Raw genomic sequence first — 6638 nt, forward strand, 5'->3', positions numbered from 1 at the left:
GAAGGGTTCTCGATTTAGAGATAAAACGATTGTTTTTTTCTGTACTCTAAATAGAGTACACATTTTTTTTAATAATCCGCAAACGTACATTATAAAAACATGAAATGGTTAGTACTGATATGATGCACTCAAAGTGTTTTACTCGTACAGTATATCGCTTTTTTACAGTTCATATTGTTTAAAGCAGCTTTACAAGAAAACAACGTCTTAGTTCAAACAGAAAACGACTTTGGCAATGGAAAAACACACATTATGTTTAAACGGCGTCTTAGTTCAAACAGAAAACGACTTTGGCAATGGACAAACACACATATGTTTAAGATTATCGCGGAAAAAGTGTGAATCTGTAGTGTATATCAAAGTGCTTATTGTCGTAGGATGATGCAGGATTGTGGTGGTTTGATCTTTCTCGCGCACTAGTGACACACCTCTGTTAACGGAGCTCATTCAGAGGTTACGAGTGAGTGACACGCTAATCTTCGGAGAAGCAGAAGTCACGCAGCGGATAAAACCTGACCTGTGATCTGAGACACAGAAATGAATTGAATAAAATGCTTAGATATACCTTTTAGGCGCGGAAAATCTTGACTTCGGTACCGCAGGAGGTTGTGGAGACGAACAGCCCAAATTCCTGAGATTCCGGAACTCTCACTGACGCCGACAGCAAAGCAGAAGTCTGAAGTAAGAAAGTTTAAAGTCTCAATATTTCAAAATAAAAGTCCCGTCACAGCTCCGTATTGAAGACAATATGATTGTAAATATTGCCTACAGAACTGTCTCATTCTCAGTACCCTATTTTTAGTATTTTAATACTTTAGCTCTAAACTTTCTTATAAATGAATAAAATGTTTTTCAACAACTATAACAGAACATTTATTTCAGTAAATTCTCTGAATGCAATATTGGATTTCATAAAATAAATTTCAGTTTTTATAATTTAATCTCATATGATCATCATGATAGGACTCAATAATAGCTTAAGAAATAATACAGCCAGCATACAGTCTTTTAAACATCCAATGCATCCGATTAGATCTGATTAAATCTTCAGAATCTCATAGATACAAAACTAGCAGTGGCCTAGTGGTGATAAATGTTAGACAGTTGGTTATTATGAATTTCACAGAGCAATATTATTATTCATGTGAGCTGCCCTGATAAACCACTAGTCTCTGAATTTTTACAAATTGTTGATTCTTTTAAAGGTGCCCTAGAATTGAAAATTGAATTTACCTTGGCATAGTTGAATAACAAGAGTTCAGTACATGGAAATGACATACAGTGAGTCTCAAACACCATTGCTTCCTCCTTCTTATATAAATCTCATTTGTTTAAAAGACCTTCGAAGAACAGGCGAATCTCAACATAACACCGACTGTTACGTAACAGTCGGGATCATTAATATGTACGCCCCCAATATTTGCATATGCCAGCTCATGTTCAATGCATTACACAAGGGCAGCCAGTAACTTCTGGATCTGTGCACAGCTGAATCATCAGATTAGGTAAGCAAGCAAAGACAATAGCGAAAAATGGCAGATGGAGCAATAATAACTGACATGTGTTACGGGTATATGGTGGCAGAGACGAAGCATACACAGATATCCACAAAGCAGGATTCTTTAATGGACCGACGGAGAGATACATACACAATACACTTAATACTAACAATAGGACCGACAAGGAGTGAAGGGAGTGAGTCCATTATAAAGGGAGTGCTGATGAGAGAGTCCAGGTGCAGGTGATCCGTGATGATGACGAGAAGACGAGGGAAGTGAGTGCAGGTGTGGAAACAGGAGGATTATGGGAAATGGAGTCCGGGAGACAAGGGCTCTGTGACAACATGATCCATGATATCATGATATTTTTAGTGATATTTGTAGATTGTCTTTCTAAATGTTTCGTTAGCATGTTGCTAATGTACTGTTAAATGTGGTTAAAGTTACTATTGTTTATTACTGTATTCACGGAGACAAGAGAGCCGTCGCTATTTTCATTTTTAAACACTTGCAGTCTGTATAATGCACAAACACATCTTCATTCTTTATAAATCTCTCCAACAGTGTGTAATGTTAGCTTTAGACCGTTAGCCACGGAGCACTATGAAACTCATTCAGAATCAAATGTAAACATCCAAATAAATACTATACTCACATGATCCGGTGCATGCATGCAGCATGCATGACAAACATCTTGTAAAGATCCATTTGAGGGTTATATTAGCTGTGTGAACTTTGTTTATGCACTGTATTATAGTCGAGAGCTCGGGGGGGCAGGGAGCGCGAGGATTTAAAGGGGCCGCAGCCTGAATCGGCGCATATTTAATGATGCCCCAAAATAGGCAGTTAAAAAAATGTATTTAAAAAAAAATCTATGTGGTATTTTGAGCTGAAACTTCACAGACACATTCAGGGGACACCTTAGACTTATATTACATCTTGTGAAAAAACATTCTAGGGCACCTTTAATCTTTCCCAGTCTATCTTTGATAAAAAGGGTCACACACTCTGATTTTGTCTTTTGGATTTCCGTTTCAAATTGTTCAGATTGAAGACTCTTGTTTTTCTGACCACTTATCAACAATTTGTTAGGACTGCTAGGTCATCATATTTTTCCAATTTTATCTCCAGGAATGCTGGTAGACCTAAAATTTTATTTAGCACCATTAACAGTGTATTAAACACTATACAACTACATTTGGGGCATCTTCTGCAATATACAATTTTTAGAGTTTTTTTTTAATTTTCGCTCTAATATTCTGCATTCTGCAAATGTTTCTTTTGTTGGCCATTGCAATCTTGCTACTTTAACTAGTTGTGAGCCTGTGTCTCTTCCATGTCTAATAGATATTATTTGTCATGTGAAACCTGCATCTTGCTCTCTGGATCCTATTCCCACATCTCTAACTGTGAAAGTATTGGGCACTATTGGTCCGTGTATCCAGTTTATAATTAATAGTAGTCTTAATAATGGCTAAGTTCCATCCTGTATTAAACATGAGCTCAGAGCTCAGTACAGTACAAAATCTGCTCTTTTGAAAGTACTAAATGATCTGTTATTGGTTCTCTTAGTTCAAAGTGCAGCCTTCGACACTGTTGATCACTTTATTTTACTGAAATGTCTGGAGCAGTACATTGGTATTAAGGGAACAGCCTTAAAGTGGTTCTCATCCTACCTTTTTCTGTAACCATTGAAAATTTTACTTCTTCCTCCGCTACCCGCACATGTGGTGTGCCACAGGGCTTCATCTTAGGCCCTGTTCAGTTCTCCCTTTATCTCCCTCCTTTAGGCAATATCTTTGGTAAGCATTAGATCTCATCACTGTTACACAGACAACATACAGATTTATCTTCCAATGAAACCACATGAGAACATATCTCTTCAGACACTGTTTGATTGTTTGAGTGACGTTAAAAGTTGGTGAAAAACCTTCTTCAATTAAACAATTCCAAGACTGAAGTGTTGGTTTTTGGATGTCCTGAATGTGCTAACATCCTCTCAAAATCCCTGGGTATTACTTACTTGTCTGTGCAGAACTTAGGTCAACTTTGTCATTATTAAATGTGCTATGTAAATTAATAAAACTAAACTAAACTAAAACAAGGTCTTGTCAAAGCAAGTAGCATTCCATGATTCACAACTTTTGTTAAAGCTAAAAAATTTTTAAAAAAAGGTAGTGAAAATAAGGTAAGACCTTCTGGAGTAAACATTTAATTGTAATGACATATGACACTGATATGTGACCACCAAAAAAACTGCCTCTCTGCATTCTGTACATCCCCCATCAACTCATACTGAGTAAGTATCACCATGCTTACAGGGCACCTTTCACGTAAAAGCTCCGTTTAATTTGCTGTGGCACATTTGAAATCTTTAGCCTGCATTAAGTGCTTTTCGCAGAAATGCCTTATTGCAAATGTCTCTAACTGACTGCTGACTGCTGTGATTTGGGGCTTGCAGATAGGCAGGCAATAATGTCTCCCAGCTTTATCTGCAGTATTAATTTCACAGGGGCGAGAGAGTGGCTAGGGATAGATCATGACACCTCTCAGGATTTGAGCTGTCTCCTTCATTCCTCCAACACATTTTTACCACCAATATTTCCATGAAAGGCTATTAAAGCAAAGCTTGACTTCTCTCAAATATGATTAAAATAAGCACAAGCTTTATCCCCCAGAGCAGAGGAAATCTGTAGGATTGCTCTGGAAGAGGTTTTCAAAATGCACAGCTTGAAGGTGTCAACCAGTTCTTTAGCACACTGAAAAAGGTCAGAGAGTAGCAGAGGTTTATTAAATGCCTAAATATCTGTGTATTTACAAATTCATGCAACATGCAGATTTGCAAGAAAATTTGCAACTGCTTGAAATAATTTGGAGTAATCAAAGAATTTTGGGGCATATCAAACTGTACAGTGGATATCACATTAATTTCATAACTATCTCTTTTTCTTATCTTTCCATCTCTTTTTTCTCAAGCACTGCATTTTCCATCTAATTCTTCTAAATGTATTCTGACATGATATATCAAAGAAATAGTATTTTGAGTCCTGGGGTACAGCATCACTTTTGCTTGGAGGAAACACAGGTTATGATGGTCAATTTGTGCTGTTGGCATACTTGGCAACAAGTCTCACTAATCACTCTCCATGGGGAGCATATTGTCTGCACTTAATTTCACTCCCTGAGAGTGTACAAAGCATCCGAATATAGCCATATTTGTATATATGTATGTGATAATAAATTTGACCCTTGACATTTACCTGATTCAATGGTCAAATATTTTTAGTAAACATATCACACATACTTATTTGAAATAAATTACATTATGTTACAATACATAGTTTATTTTGTCTTTATATATTTGAGGTGTATGCTAAGCTCTTTTCATCCTACTTGTCATTTGAGGCAGTAAAAGAAGGCATCTAAAAGCAGGATATAGATTTGATAGCTCTTTCAATGGGCACATTATCTCCCTGTAAAAGGCAAATAAAAAGCAATCAGCTTCACAGCATGACCAGTGCCCCCCTGTGTCAGAAATCCCTCAGTGCAGAAAATATAATCTCATGCTGGACACAGCAAATCACTAACTGTCCTCTCTCTCATTTATCTGAACAATTTACACAAGCAGTGGGCTCGAGACATAGCTACATTAGGAAGGTATCTTTTCCTTGACATGGAAAGATTGTTCATGGGTAACATTGTTATCCATGGGCGTCTGCAGATGTTCCTTTTTGAACATAATGCAAAAACATGTCTTTAGACTTCAGTCACTCTCATGCACTTTGCCTACTTGCCAAATCACAATAGTTTTACATGTTAAAATAAGGGGTAAATTCAGGAAATGTCTTGATATTTTGAAAACAAAAATATGAGGTTGATATGTTAAGTATTTTTGTTCTTCATTTCTAAATTCCTTTTTGCCATACTTGCATATGTAACAGCTATGCAGATTAAAAAAAAAAGCAAAAAGACCTTGACTTTTAAAAACAAAACATGGTCAGTGATTAAATTCATTCGATCAGCTGTGGCAAACATATCAACTCAGGGTATATTTACACGACAACGATATGCTTAAAACAGAGAAGTTTTTCCTTTGAGTTTTCTGCGTACAGACGACACCATTGCCAAAACGATCCCCATTCACACGGATCCGTGAAAAAGACTAAAAACACTGTATTCTGCTGTGGCCATTAGATGGCGATGAAACACCATAGACTGAACATGTAATACCAAAATCCCTTTAAAGGTGCTAAAGAGGATCTTTTCGTCGACTGAGAATCCAAAGACTGTTACTGAGTTTTTGAAATGAGCGCATGCGTAAGAACAACCCCCCTCCTTCACAGCTCATTTCGAAGGAACGCCTCCCAAAACTCGTGCACGAGTATTGGAACACGAGTGTTTACCACCGGCATTCGCTGTTTCATGTTAGTGGATTCATTATGTCAGACTCACCGCAGGTAACTCATAATCTGCAGTTGTTACTCCTGTCTCCTGACAAAAACATTGCATGCGGCGCCTGTGGAGTGTGGAAAGTTACTGGAGCGCGCAGTCGCGCACGTTTCTCGCAGGGAACGTCATGGCAGTGATTGACAAGCCAGAGGGCCAATCCGCGCACGTCTCTCACAAGGAACGTCATGGCAGTGATTGACAAGCCAGAGGGCCAATCCGCGCACGTCTCTCACAAGGAACGTCACGGCAGTGATTGACAAGCCAGAGGACCAATCGTTTATGCGATGAACGCGTAAACGATTGGCTGATGTTAAGGCCCTACCTCGTGCACAGATGATGTATATTAATATTATTCCTTTCAGTGCACCTAATAAATAGTCTTTTATCAGTTAGTAAAGACAGTTTCAAGTAATATTGCAAAAATGTATAAAACAAAACATCCTCTTTAGCACCTTTAAGACAAGTCATTTCATTCGGCGGCCATCTTTGAAACGCCTATCGGGCATTCAAGTGCATCTCTTATTTCTTTGAATGGGGAAACATCAAATTCTCCAAAGCTGTTTGCCAAGCTTTCGATTAAATTTCATATTTGAAGTCACCAATGAAATCTGACAACAACTCTCTTATAAATTTTGTTTCTAAACACTCGAATCATGACAGAAAACAATATATTTTTTTTATGTGCTAATG

The sequence above is a fragment of the Megalobrama amblycephala genome, linkage group LG17 (genome assembly GCF_018812025.1).
Source record: "Megalobrama amblycephala isolate DHTTF-2021 linkage group LG17, ASM1881202v1, whole genome shotgun sequence".
In the NCBI taxonomy this organism is placed as follows: domain Eukaryota; kingdom Metazoa; phylum Chordata; class Actinopteri; order Cypriniformes; family Xenocyprididae; genus Megalobrama; species Megalobrama amblycephala.